At 42.0% G+C, this 13,974-nt stretch overlaps 1 long non-coding RNA gene across 6 annotated transcripts; it reads left to right on the top strand.

Annotated features, from left to right (window-relative positions):
• Positions 1–538: 538 nt before the first annotated feature.
• Positions 539–12,012, top strand: LOC133858583 (uncharacterized). 6 transcript variants are annotated; one of them, XR_009898532.1, is made up of 8 exons: positions 539–1,129; positions 2,152–2,249; positions 2,479–2,529; positions 8,486–8,589; positions 8,695–8,770; positions 10,295–10,444; positions 10,758–10,933; positions 11,465–12,012. It is a non-coding gene; the product is annotated as an uncharacterized LOC133858583 (long non-coding RNA). The 6 variants fall into 6 exon arrangements; XR_009898530.1 differs by lacking the exon at positions 11,465–12,012 and having other exon boundaries at positions 10,758–11,362; XR_009898533.1 differs by lacking the exon at positions 11,465–12,012 and having other exon boundaries at positions 8,481–8,589; positions 10,758–11,362.
• The last annotated feature ends 1,962 nt before the right edge of the window (positions 12,013–13,974 follow it).

Genomic DNA, 13,974 nt, shown 5'->3' with positions numbered 1-13,974 from the left:
TGAAATTGAGACTTCAAAAATATTGTATAGCATACACAGACTCCTTGCCCAAAAATAATAAAAAAATACAGCAACTCAAGAAGTTGAAAGCCAACAAATTAAGCGCCCCTCACCCCTCTCGAAAATTTATCTACTTACGAATGAAAAAAAAAAAACAATAAATAATAAATACCCTGAGGCTTGGGCTTTATATTGTGAATCTGTGATGCCTGGCAAAAATCATTCACGGATCCTAAAATTTTGGTGATATACCTTTAGCTACTGAGATATTCATGATGGTTAGATTCATATAAGACAGCACATTGCTGTTCATTGACACCAAAACAACTATTGAACAACTTGATAGCACAAACATTTTTTGCAATAGTACTCACTGTTAGACAAGCTTTTTTTTTTTTTTTTTGCAAAATATATTGAAGAAGTAGAGGGGTTGGATGAGACCCATTAAGCATGATCCTACGTCCACCTCAAAATTTCAATACTATAAGTAACAGTTAGCATTATCTTTGTTTTCTCTTTTATCACATGACTTTCTCAAATTATTTTCAACCAACAACGAAACGTATTGATGATTCAAAGTATTCCGACCCTCTACAGAATAAGCTTTCAGTCGCAACACCTATAGACCGTCCAACACCCAGGTTTTCCTCGACTCAGCCTCCTTGAACACCCGGGCAAATCACGCTACAAATCCTTCCAACGCCACCTGTGCTTGAAGACCACAAAAAGAACACCTTTCGGCGTCGCCTTCATCAGCAACATTAGATCCTCAGCCTGTCTCAAACTCTTCAAAATAAAGATCTCCATGCCGATAGATTCTGAGATGCGGAACTCCACCTGGCTTGGTTTAGGAATTTCATCGAACGTTTGGTGTTTCACAAGGATAACGGCATTCTTGATTTTCTCTGTGATCTCTACCTTCTCAAAACCTAGATGTAGCTTCTTAAACTTTATGGACTCGATCACAGGAAATGGAGCTAAAACCGCCGCATCATACTCAGGAGTCGGATGTACCTTCTTCAACTCCATTGACTCGATCCTGGATACGGATCTAAAGTCTCATCGTTGCGGACGCCGTTCTGGCTAATATCCTTGAAGATTTCTATTGTTTGATCATCGTTGCTTCCAAGTGAGGAAGCTAGAACGTTCTATCTTATTTTCAATTTAGTAAGTTCCCATCCTTTTTATGCTCCGTTTGTTTCGACGTAAAATGGTTTCCGTCGTAAAATATTTTCGACGAAATCAATTTCAAAAGAAATTATTTTCTCGAAAATATTTTTCGGCGTTTGGTTCGCACGAAAAAATTACGAAAAAGGAAAATGCAACTGTCGCCGGAATCCGGCGACGACCGGTCGCCGTCGCCGGAATCCGGCGAACATGTTTGGCCGGATCCGGCCAAAATTGCGGATTCCGGCAGGACACCTCCTGGACCGGTCAGATCCGGCCTGATCCGGTCATTTTGGCCGGATCTCGGCAGGATCAGTGGCCGGATCCGGTCAGATCCCGCCGGATTCCGGCCATTTGGGCCAGATCCGGCCGGATCAGTAGCCGGATCCGGTCAGATCCCGCCGGATTCCGGCCATTCTGGCCGGATCCTGCGGGGTCAGTGGCCGGATCCCGGCCAGATCCGGCCGGATCAGTGGCCGGATCCGGTCAGATCAGGCCGGGTTCCGGCAGGTTTCTGTCCATGGCCGGATTCCGGCGGCCGGCGGTATTCCGACAACCGGATTCCGGTGGCTGGCGGTATTCCGGCAACCGGATTCCGGCGGCCGGCAGGATTCCGGTGGTCGGATTCCGACGCCGGCATTATTCCAGTGACTTGATGATGCCGGATACCGGTGCTGCCTATTTTCGAACGACCGACTATTGTAGGATTTGGACAGTCAGATATCAAACGTGCGTGTAAGGACGAAGAATATAATTTTGGAAAACGATTTACGGTTTTAAAAACCGTAAATCGTTTTCCAAAAATTAAAGAAGGTTTTACGGTCAAACCGAAAATGATTTTTGTTGACCGTTATTTTCGCCCCTACCAAACACCGTAAAATACCGAAATCATTTTCCGGAAATCATTTTACGCCGAAACAAACGGAGCATTAATCTTAATTTCCCTTGAAATATTTGAAATAATACATTTAATGGTTTATGCAGGGGAAGAGTACAACAGCAAGTATGCTGGCTTATGTTTTAAAAGCAATGGACGATGATCTTACAGCTGTAGTTGGAGCATATGTGCCACAGGTATCATTGTACGTACTTTGAGCAGCTCGGCAGAAAAGCTGAATTTTACAAATGTAGTGTCTAAGTTTCTCTTTACTTCTTTGGTTATATGCTCAGATCAATTCTCCTAACGGTTTCTCCTTTTCATTGAACTTTACATTTTCAATTAGAACTTGCTTTTTTGGCTTGTTTTATTTAGTTGATACACTTCTCTTGATATCGATAGATGTTGGAAATAATTGAAGCTATCCTTTGCAGTTTCCAGAAGGAAATATTATCTCAGGTTGTGGTCAAAATTTTGTGCTGGAGGTATCCTTTTCACTTGATGTTCAGAATGGAATTCAGTTTGTTTGATTATTATATGAGCATTGACACTGCATATGAGAATGTTAATTACAATGAATTTATTTTAAGGATTTTTTTTTCTATGAATTGATAAAGAATTTGTTTCACTGCATTGATGCAGTTAGTATATCACTCGCACTGCAATTTACTCAAGAATATAGAACAAAGTACGACCGTAAACTTTTGATAAAATAAAAGAACTACGATGGCGTCTCACCACCGTTTGAGAAGTCTCATCTCAAGAAAGAAGACTGCTGGAAATTTTATTCAAATTCATCAATACCTCAAACTCTTACAAGGTTATACTTATATAGGGTTTCTCAGGACTAGCAACCCTACGTACCACCTTTAGGGCCAAGCCCATTATTGACTAACAATATTATCTAAACAGATTTAAACTCCGAACATAGGAAATTACTTGTAAATCAAGTAGTCTCAATAATTAATAAAGTATTATTCCAGCATTATTCCTGTGGTACGATGGACCTCCATCAATCCCCCCCTCCCGGAAAAGAACTCGACTGAACTCGACTCAGTCGAGTGAAGCGCCAAATAATCGTCATAAAGATCTGGGTTAAGGCGTTGAACTTCGTCAGCCTTCACCCAACTGTCATCCAAGGGAGAACGACCCTTCCAGCGAACAAGAAACTTTTGGTACCCGCCTTTGCGTGTAGAGACTAATTGATCATCGAGAATGGCCTCGATCTGTTCACGTGGCGGTGCTGGTGGAGGAAGGATGGCAGGAGGGACAGGACCATCAACAACAGGGGGGTCAGCGGCAGAACTACCTGGATAGACAGTAAGATCTTCAACATTAAAGATCGGACTAATAGCAAGAGTATCAGGGAACTCGAGGTGGTAAGCATTAGCACCTAACCGCTTAAGGATCTTGAAAGGGCCTGCCCGGCGATGATGAAGTTTATGGAAGGACCCACGGGGAAAACGCTCAGGACGTAAACGAACCAACACAGAATCACCAACCTCGAAGGAGACATCCCGGCGATGGAGGTCGGCAGTAGTTTTATACTTCTCAGCACTGAGAATCAGCCGACGGCGAACTTCAGCATGCAGACTCTAAATATGTTAAGCAAACTCATCAGCCCCTTGGCTAGCAGGCGACTGCAGGGGCAGGGGAGTAAGGTCCAAGGGGACCTGGGGGCGCCGACCAGTGACAATCTCGAAAAGGGAGAGCTCGGTACTCCTGTTGACCGAACTGTTGTAGGCAAACTCAGCGTGAGGGAGGAGCAAATCCCAGGTGGTATGGTGATCAGTGATGAGGCAACGCAACAGATTGCCGAGGCTACGGTTAACCACCTCCGTTTGACCATCGGTTTGAGGATGGAACACACTAGAAAACTTGAGTTGAGTTCCCATTTTAGCCCAAAGTGTCTTCCAAAAATAGCTGACAAACTTGACATCACGGTCAGAGATAATGGAAGTTGGCACACCATGCAAACGGACAACTTCAGCAAAGAACAGGGTGGCCACCCGAGAAGCATTAAAAGTTTTTGCACAAGGAAGAAAATGAGCCATCTTGGAAAATCTGTCGACCACCACACAAATAGAATCGTGTCCTCGAACAGTTTTTGGGAGCCCTAGGACGAAGTCCATGCTAAGGTCCACCCAAGGTTGAGAGGGAACTGGCAAGGGCGTATAAAGGCCAGCATTGGTTTTGCTACCCTTGGCGAGTTGACATGTCCGGCAATGTTTAATAACAGTGAGGACATCGCGGCGAAGGTGTGGCCAAAAGAAGCGATCCTCTACTAAATGAAGTGTCTTGTCCCGCCCAAAATGACCCGCCAGACCGCAGGAATGAAGTTCAGTAATGACAAACTCGCGAAGGGAGGAGCGAGGGAGACATAACCGTGTCCCTTTAAAGAGAAACCCGTCGGAAATACTGAAGTTAGTATCAGCAGTACGAGGGTGGGAGCTAAGGCGGAGATATAAGGACCCAAAGTCGGGGTCAAGGCTGTAAGAGGCCGGAAAATCAGCAAAACAGGGGACTTGCACAGCCAAATTCTGAAGCAGTAGGGCCTTGCGGCTAAGAGCGTTGGAGACGCGATTCTCAATGCCAACCTTATGTTTAAGCACAAAAGTGAACTGTTGGAGATAATCAGACCAGCGTGCATGCTTGGAGTTGAGCTTCTTTTGAGAGTTGATATGCCGAAGGGAGTCATGATCAGTGAACAGGATGAATTCAGTGTGAATCAAGTAGTGCCGCCAGTGTTTAATAGATTGTACCATAGCATATAATTCAAGTTCATAAGTGGAATACCGTCGTTTTGCATCACTGAGTTTCTCACTAAAAAATGCAATAGGGTGGCCTTGCTGGCTGAGAACGCCACCAATGCCGGAATGAGATGCGTCACAAGCAACCTTGAAGGGGACGTCAAAATTGGGCAGGCGGAGGACTGGAGCTTCAGTCAATAACGTCTTGATTTTCTGGAAGGCTTTGGCAGCCGCAGGGGTCCAAAAAAACGCCCCTTTCTTGGTACACTCGGTAAGCGGGGCCATGATGCCACTAAACCCCTTGATGAACCGTCTGTAAAAGGATGCTAGACCATGGAAACTGCGGACTTCATGGACGTTATTGGGAGTCGGCCAATCCAGTATGGACCGTACCTTCTCAGGGTCAGCAGAAATCCCCTCAGCAGAGACAATAAACCCCAAAAACAGAAAACGAGGCTGAGCAAAAGAGCACTTTTTGAGGTTAATGAAGAAACTCTCAAAACGCAGGGTGCGCAGTACCTGTGTAAGGTGGTCCACATGCTCCACTAAATCCCGGCTGAAGATCAGAATATCATCAAAATAGACGACCACGAACTTGTCAATGAAAGGCCGTAATACTTGAGTCATCACTCGCATAAACGTGCTAGGGGCATTAGAGAGGCCAAATGGCATGACAAGCCACTTAAACAGCCCGTCTCTGGTTTTGAAGGCCGTTTTCCACTCATCACCGGGGCGAAGTCGAATTTGGTGATAACCACTTCGCAAGTCCACCTTTGAAAAAATGGCAGCACCGTGTAACACATCCAACATATCATCAAGACGTGGAATGGGGAATCTGTATTTGATAGTAATTTTGTTAATAGCCCGACTGTCCACACACATACGCCAACTGCCATCCTTTTTAGGGGTCAACAGGGCAGGCACTACACAAGGACTTAAACTGTCTCGGATGAAACCACGCTCCAATAGCTCTGTAATTTGACGGTGCAATTCCTTGTGCTCTGTGGGACTCATGCGGTAAGCAGGGAGATTAGGCAGGGAGGACCCGAGGATAAAATCCACGCAATGCTGGACGGACCGCATGGGCGGTAAGGCGTGGGACAATTCTTCAGGGGTCAGGTCACTAAATTCCTTGAGTAAAGACTGGATTTCTGCAGGGGGCGACGGTGCAGGTTCCCCATGAGCTGGGCGAGTGATTACTGCAAGCACAATATCACGCTGATGGCAGGCCTCCACAAATTTCCTCAAAGTGAGGGTTCGATTCTCTGATTGGGGAAGGGCGAAATCTTGGAGTTTCATAGGTTGAAGGGTAAGCCGGTGGCCTTCAAAATTAAAAAAGTATGTATTACGTCGTCCATCGTAATGGACGTTCCGATCAAACAGCCAAGGTCTGCCCAACAGCAGGTGACAGGCCTTCATAGGAATCACATCACACCATACTTCATCACGATAAGTCTTCCCCAAGGAAAAGGAAATCAAACACCTGGTCTTGACTGGGATAGAAGTATCGTCAACCCAGCTAAGCTTGTATGGGTGAGGGTGTTTATCCAGGGGCAGCTTCAACTTCTGGACCGTCTCCTGGGAAGCGACATTCATACCGCTACCATTGTTGATGATGACATTGAGTGCCTTGCCACGATGTTCGACCCGGGTGTGGAAGATGTTGGTGCGCAGCCAATCGTCATCTGCCTTGTCGTCCGCACGTTGCCCAGCTAGAATACGTCGGATCACACACAAAGGGAGGGTGGAACTTTCCAGAATTTCCTCCTCCATCTTTTCGTCCTCAGGTTTCGTAATCTCCCGGGTGGGTACCAGGCTGTGGCCGGTGCGCTCCTGGTGCAATAGGTCTTTACCGCAAACTAGCGTGAATTTGTGATTTTTAGTGGGACACATCACTGCATAGTGGCCTCTACCACCGCACTTGAAACATTCATCTCTGGACTTGTCCCCTCTGTCTCCTACAACGTCTTTGGGCTTACGATCATCAGGGGCACTCCAACTAGAAGTGTTATGGGACCTAGAATGATCAAATGAGTTGGAAGCCACGGGCCGCGAAAAATTCTTATTGTCGGGGCCTGTTGGGGTCGAATAGTTCCAATTGGAGTGGGCCCGCTGCGGTAAAATCAGTTGCCGTTGCTGTTCCAGACGGAACGCAAGTTGATAGGCTTCCTCGACACTCAGGAGCCGCACTGTAAGAAGTTCTTTGCGAATATCTTCTCGCAAACCAACCCTGAACCGGGCTAATGTTTGGCCCTCTGTTTCTGTAATTTGGCTCCGGACGCTTAGTTCGTGGAATCTATTCGCGTATTCGTCCACAGTCATGTTGCCCTGCCGCAATAAAATCAGTTCTTCAAACAACGAATCTTCATAATTGAGGGGAAGGTATTTCTCCTGAAGTTTTAATTTCATCTCGTCCCAATTGTTGATGGGAGGTTGTTTGAGTCTATGTAAACGTTCCTCCACACTATGCCACCAAATACGAGCCTGCCCCTTTAGTTTCATCTTAGGAAATCGAACTTGTCTGTCCAGCGACAAGCCAGACCAATCAAAGTAGTCCTCAAGAGAGGTGAGCCAATCCTGAAATACATGGGGTTCGAATTTCCCATGATAGTCCGAGACATCCACATGAACCCGTTTAGCAGCATCATCCATCCTGGACTCCGGAGGGTGTGGTCGCTCCTGAACAAGGCACCCTTCGAATCGAGGGGTATTCCCATGTTCTTGTTGTAGAAACCCCTGACTAGAGCACGGAGATCGTGTCCACCTGGCCGCATAACCCCCGGTAGCCGTATCTGGTACAGGGTTCTTATCCTTGCGCAGCGTAAGCTCTGGGACATAGTCATCAAGGTGCTTCTCACCAGAACTTTCAGGCTTGTCAAAGAGGTGCGTCCAAACCATGTCCATACACAGACTGAGGGAGCGCAGATGTTCCAATACCTCGGACATGTCGGTTTGTTTTGGTGATGGCGGGGCACCACCCTGTGGCCCGTTCCGTGGTTGCATGGTAGAAACAACGTTGGGGATCGGAAGGCTCTGATACCAATTGATGCAGTTAGTATATCACTCTCACTGCAATTTACTCAAGAATATAGAACAAAGTACGACTGTAAACTTTTGATAAAATAAAAGAACTACGATGGCGTCTCACCACCGTTTGAGAAGTCTCATCTCAAGAAAAGAAGGCTGCTGGAAATTTTATTCAAATTCATCAATACCTCAAACTCTTACAAGGTTATACTTATATAGGGTTTCTCAGGACTAGCAACCCTACGTACCACCTTTAGGGCCAAGCCCATTATTGACTAACAATATTATCTAAACAGATTTAAACTCCAAACATAGGAAATTACTTGTAAATCAAGTAGTCTCAATAATTAATAAAGTATTATTCCAGCATTATTCCTGTGGTACGATGGACCTCCATCATGCATCTACCTAAGAATTTGTAATTTCTATGAATGTTAATTACAAATATACTGACATTAAATTCTTCATTTGTCAAATGATGTCATATAGTTTTGTAATCACAGAGAAATTTATTGATGAAAATGATTGGTACTTTATTATCAATACTAGATCGCAGTCCATATCTATGTGTAGAGACTGCTGAGTCTGATTAGTGTTTTCTTTTCGCGCTATTCTGTTTTGGAGGATTGCACCTTTATGCTCATGCACTTCATGTTCAGGATAGGCTGATGAATATGGTGGTTGTTTTTTGGGATTATCAACTTACATAGCTGATTAGCTGTGGTTACTAATCTGGATTGGGAGCACGTTGATACCTTTCAAGATGAGGTATGTTGATTAATAACCTTTTTATGCATATATGGAACTTATATCGTAAGACTGTTTATTTGAGGGCCTAGTTTAGACTGATTGAATCTTTACTCTTAAAATTAGGAGGTTGTTAAATCTACTTTCAGGAGGTTCCTGAAACTAATCAAGATGGGTGGACATCTAAAATATCTGGAGACAGGTACCCATCACCCACTTGACTTTTTTACGATATTATCTATGCCACTAAGTCACACTATTTGTGGGCACCAATAGATTTATTTTTCATTTCTCCTTGCAATTATATAAGTGGGCTTGTATAGTGGGGTATTTGGAAAAGGGAAAGATACTCTAGAGGTCCATGAGGTATAAGTTTTTATCAAATCATTCTCTAAGGTTTCAATGCTAGAGGTGTGGGTTCTAGTCAGGTTAGTCAGGTTAGAGGCAAGAGGTTGGGGTTTAATATAGCTTTTCTTATGTCTTTTGGGTTTTTTCGAGTGTTCTTCCTTTGTTTTCTGTTTTTCTTTTGTTTTGGTGTCCTTGTATACTCCCTGTATGCTTAATTAGGAACGCCTTTACACTTTTTTTAATGCTATTTCGTTTATTACCTATATAAAAAAAAAAAAAAAAATCATTCTCTAAGCTTTAAATTTTATCAATTTACTTCTTAAGCTTAAAACTGTTATCAAATAGATCATTCCGTCTATCTCTTGTTAAATTTTTAACGATGCTGTCATATCATACCCAATCAGAAGGCAACATATGTCCCTCTAATAAAATATATATATATATATATATATATATATATATTAAAAAAATTATATATATTTTAAAAAAATTATAGCCATCCCATTTATAGAAAGCTAAACTATATATCCATTCTATTTGTATTTGGCCATTGGAAAACATGTGCCAATGTTCTGACATAAGATTTGGCATGTAATTTAACATTCTTAAAGATTGACATGTGTCACCAAAATTTAGATTTCTGAATTTGCTAAACTTTCTTTGAGATCTTTGAATGGTGCCTGGCAAATCGGGAAGGCCAGTGAGTTCTAACTCAAATTGCACTTCCTTGCCCTTGATCTAAATTATATGGCTCTTAATTTTAAGGTTGCTTTTTCTGCAACATTGGTGTTTCAACTTGCATTAATACAATTATATGTCCCCTTATGCTTTTGTTCTATCATGATATTGCAGTAATTGGTTATTACTGTTTGTGAAAATTTCCCAAACATGATACATTCATCAATTTAAACTAATACTTGATTAACTACAGTGCCACGGGGGTATCGGGTGGCAACATCCGTCCACAGATTATAGGAATTCATAATGTCCTCAATTCTTAGCAGTGAGTGAAAAGTTTTACCATGTTTGGCTTCATATTCAAAAGCTGCAATTTCTCTTTCTATTCATATACACTGATAAAACTTTTTTCATTAGCAATAGCTTTTTTCTGATGACAGCCAGTAGTTTGAGTTTGTCGGATGAAATTTGATTATTAAGATTGGAAATATTAGAGGTTGATGTATTTTTACTATTCTTCACTTATAGTTTATTGGGTCATTGGTCTCTTTAGTTTCTCATAAAATTTTGCTACGAGCATAATTCTTGTTTTCTGTCAAGTTATTTCCACAATGATGGTGCTTTTCAGTGACCGAATGCAATTTTATGAGTTAATTGATCATTTAAGGTCACACTTGAGAAGTTTCACTGATGTTTCTAGGCGTTTTGAGATGGTTGGTACAATTTATGGATGCCATATATATGATGATTATGCACACCATCCAACAGAAATTCGTGCACTTCTTCAAGCAGCACGTCAAAGGTTCCCATTTAAGGCTCTTTTAGTCGTATTTCAACCTCATACTTACAGGTACTTACCTCACATAGAATGGGAACAAATACAATTTGAGTAATGCTACTCTTCATACCTATTTCACATCAGCTGATGTGACAAGTTTTAAATAGTTTTTCTTTTGTTTTTTATTTTTATTTTTATTTTTAAATAGCTAACATAGAAAACCATTTAAAACAAACCATGTCCACCAATGTGAAATTGACGTGATAAACAGGTGTGAAAAATAGCATTACTCATATGATGTACATCTCCTTTCAATGTAGTAATTTTATTATACGACCGGATATTATGTTGTAAGACGAATTTATGCAGCTTTGTTCTTTTGTAGTCGTCTAGCAGCATTGAAAGATGGATTTGCCATTGCACTCAGTGATCCAGATCAAGTTGTGGTTACAGCGATACATGCATCTAAGTCCCTTATCTTTGTTGTTTACAAATATTAGGGCAACTAACATTTTTATTTACGGTCAAGTTTATCCTGCCAGAGAGACAAATGTTTTGAATGTGAGTGGCAGGGATTTTGCTGCTTCTATTATCGGCCCGCCATCTGAATATATTTCTTCTTTGCTAATACCCATATCCTACTTTTCAAAATTCACAAATGAGACTATCTGTATATGTGATGGTTACTTTTTTTTTGAACTGCATGATGTCGAATGCTGGCATGTCCTCTTATGTTTGGCTAAATGAGTAATTACTGTGCACAGAAACGTTTAACAATTTGGTGAATATATATATATAAGTTTATGAGAAAAATTTAGAGAGATAGAGTTAAGTGGGATTTCATTGAGAATATTGTCTCTTTACGTATGAACTTTGATTAATGGTCCATGAGTTCCTTTGGTGGCTTTGTACGTAGGAGGACGTGGTTGATAAGTTAGTGCTTCAGATTTCCAAGGACCTTCATCGCCAAATTGTTGTTTTGACCCTAGGAGCAGGCAATCAATCTTCATAGCATACTTTGGATATTCTTTCACCACTTCTAATTGAATTTTACTAAACTTTTCCAACTGTTATAACTGTTGTCACATACAGGTGATATTACTACTGTAGGCCCCAAAGTGTTCCACAAATTGCAACAGAAATCACTAGCAAACTTGTAAGGTTCCATGTGGCAGCTGCTTGTGCATACTTGAATATGAGAATTTCAGACCTTTGATGGCTCAAGATCACCAAAAAGAGATTCCCAGGATGAGGATGAACATATCAGTAATTTATTGTTCGATGCCAGCTTCTTTGAGTTATTACTGACCACCTTGTACTTTGGCAAGAAACAACTCTCCTTTTACGACTACGACAATAGTATGGGAAGATGAAATCGATTGCAGGCAAATTACCCAACTGGTAATGAGAGTTTCTTCTGTGGATTTGGATGGAGGTGAAACTATTGAAGAAGAAAGTTCATGACATAGACTATGACTGCTAAGTGCCTACCATGTAATGAATTTGCATTTCCAATGTTGCATTATTTATTATGTTCCAATTTAGAGGAAAAACAGAAATGCTTTGTTGCATTTAATAACAATTTACTTGACTCTTATGTACATACATGCAAGAACTAGTTTGATGAAATGAAGAATCAAACATAAGATCAACCACATTAGTTCTATATCGATATTTCATACTGATTTTCATTGTTTGAAGAAATCGATGCTAGCATACTAGCATAAAATCTGAGTTTATAATACTCAAACATGTATGATTAAGTAGATACATAGAACGGCTAGGTTACAACGGATTTAAGTTGCCACAAACTATTTAGATCAATCGGCTGGAACCATGTCTCATAAAATTGTAATCACTAGTTCTCGAACATGTTGGAATTTCAGAAGAAGTTGTAATCGGCATTGAAACGCAGTTGAGCTGATCTTAGACTAAAACTTGCATACCCCATTCCTAAAACTAAAAGTAGAAATCCAGCAATCGAAAGGAGAAACATAAAATCATCAAATTGAACAAATACAAACTTTAGTTATACACTTTAAACTGCTTCTTACATTATCCTCGTCTTGCATGAGAAGTGCAACTAAGAATTGAACTCATAACCTTGTTCGCAATAAGGGGTGGGAAAAACCTGCCCAAACCCATCCCGCCTCATTAAGATCAGTTTTTTGATTGAAATTCGCGGTTATGGGTCCAAGTTTTTTAAAAATGTGCGGGGCTGGTTGCGGGTTTAGGAATTTTAAAACCCCGAATACCTGCCCCGCCCTGCGACTTTTAAGCCTAAAAAACCCTAAGATCCTAACCCTGCGCCGCACCCCTCTATCCTCATGCCTCACCCCTCTCTTCACTCTTTAGTCTTCAGCGCTGCACCCTTCTCTTTAGTCTTCAGCGCTGCACGCACGCAACCCTTTTTCTTCTTTCTTTTTTCATTTTTGTTAACAGGCCATTCAAGGGAGCCCTTGGTTCTGCGCCACTCAGCCTCACGAGTCACGCATCAAGTCACTGCCATGGTTCCCTCATCAGCCATGAGCAGCCCACCATAGCCTTAGATCCAGAAATCACCGGATCCAGTCAACCACCGCCAGACCACTCATAGCCACCATCAAAGTTTTGCTCAGCAACTTTAGCCACTGATTCAAAACCCACCACACACTAGCTCCTTGTTTAGTCCTTGCGCTGCTCTTCAAGCACATCGAGCCAATGAATTTCACGAACATGAAGGGATCGGCGATGCACTCCATCACCAAGCTCAGATTGCTGGAGAGTAAAGCTTCCAGAAGCTGCTATGAGGCCTTTGCCTCATAGCCCATCGAAAACACCTACTGCCTCAGAAGCTCCACTCTCTCCAAAAATTTGCAAAACCCAAATACGATATGGATATTCTTCAATTCCTTTTTTTTTTTTTTTTTTTTTTTTTTTCAGACTAATTGTTCTTACTGTTTTCTTTTCTCAAGATAGTTGTGTTTGTGTTGCAGCTAGTAGTCAGTTAGGGAAAGACTTGGATTCTATAGAATACCCGCTCAATCCACCCCGAGACACGCAGATACAACACATTTTTGCTAGGCCACGAGTAGGGTTTTTGCAACCTACTGGGTGCAGGTTCGAGTGCCAAAACAGCTGAAATCCACCATGCCCCGACCTGTGCCCACCCCCTAATTATGGAGAGAGAGTTTGAGAGGGAGAGAGAGAGAGAGATTTACTATTTCGTTGTGAGAGCTGCTCATGCAAATTCCTTCCATTTCCTCTAATCTAAATTTTGCCATGTCACTTAATGAAATTTGAGGATAAAAATAATGTAAAACATGTTGGCCCAACAACATTGAATCTTGTGATCCCTCAATTCAATCGCTTGCACCCACCTTCCTCCTCTTCCATGCTCCACCTTGACAATGACGTGAATTGGGTGGTCTATGGTGATGTTAGCTCTTCCCTCTCACCTTTGTGACCTCAATAGTCGGTGGACCTTGAGCCACGGACATGAAGTTTATGCTACACAGATTCAATGTAGATGGAATATGAAAGGCCCAAAATTGAAGACCAATTACTCAATCAGATTGCATAAGAGGTTAGAAGTATAATTCTCTCTAAATGTAAGTTTAAGG

Source organism: Alnus glutinosa, chromosome 1 (genome assembly GCF_958979055.1).
Source record: "Alnus glutinosa chromosome 1, dhAlnGlut1.1, whole genome shotgun sequence".
NCBI classification, from domain to species: Eukaryota; Viridiplantae; Streptophyta; class Magnoliopsida; order Fagales; family Betulaceae; genus Alnus; species Alnus glutinosa.
This window is presented reverse-complemented; position numbering and strand designations above follow the sequence as displayed.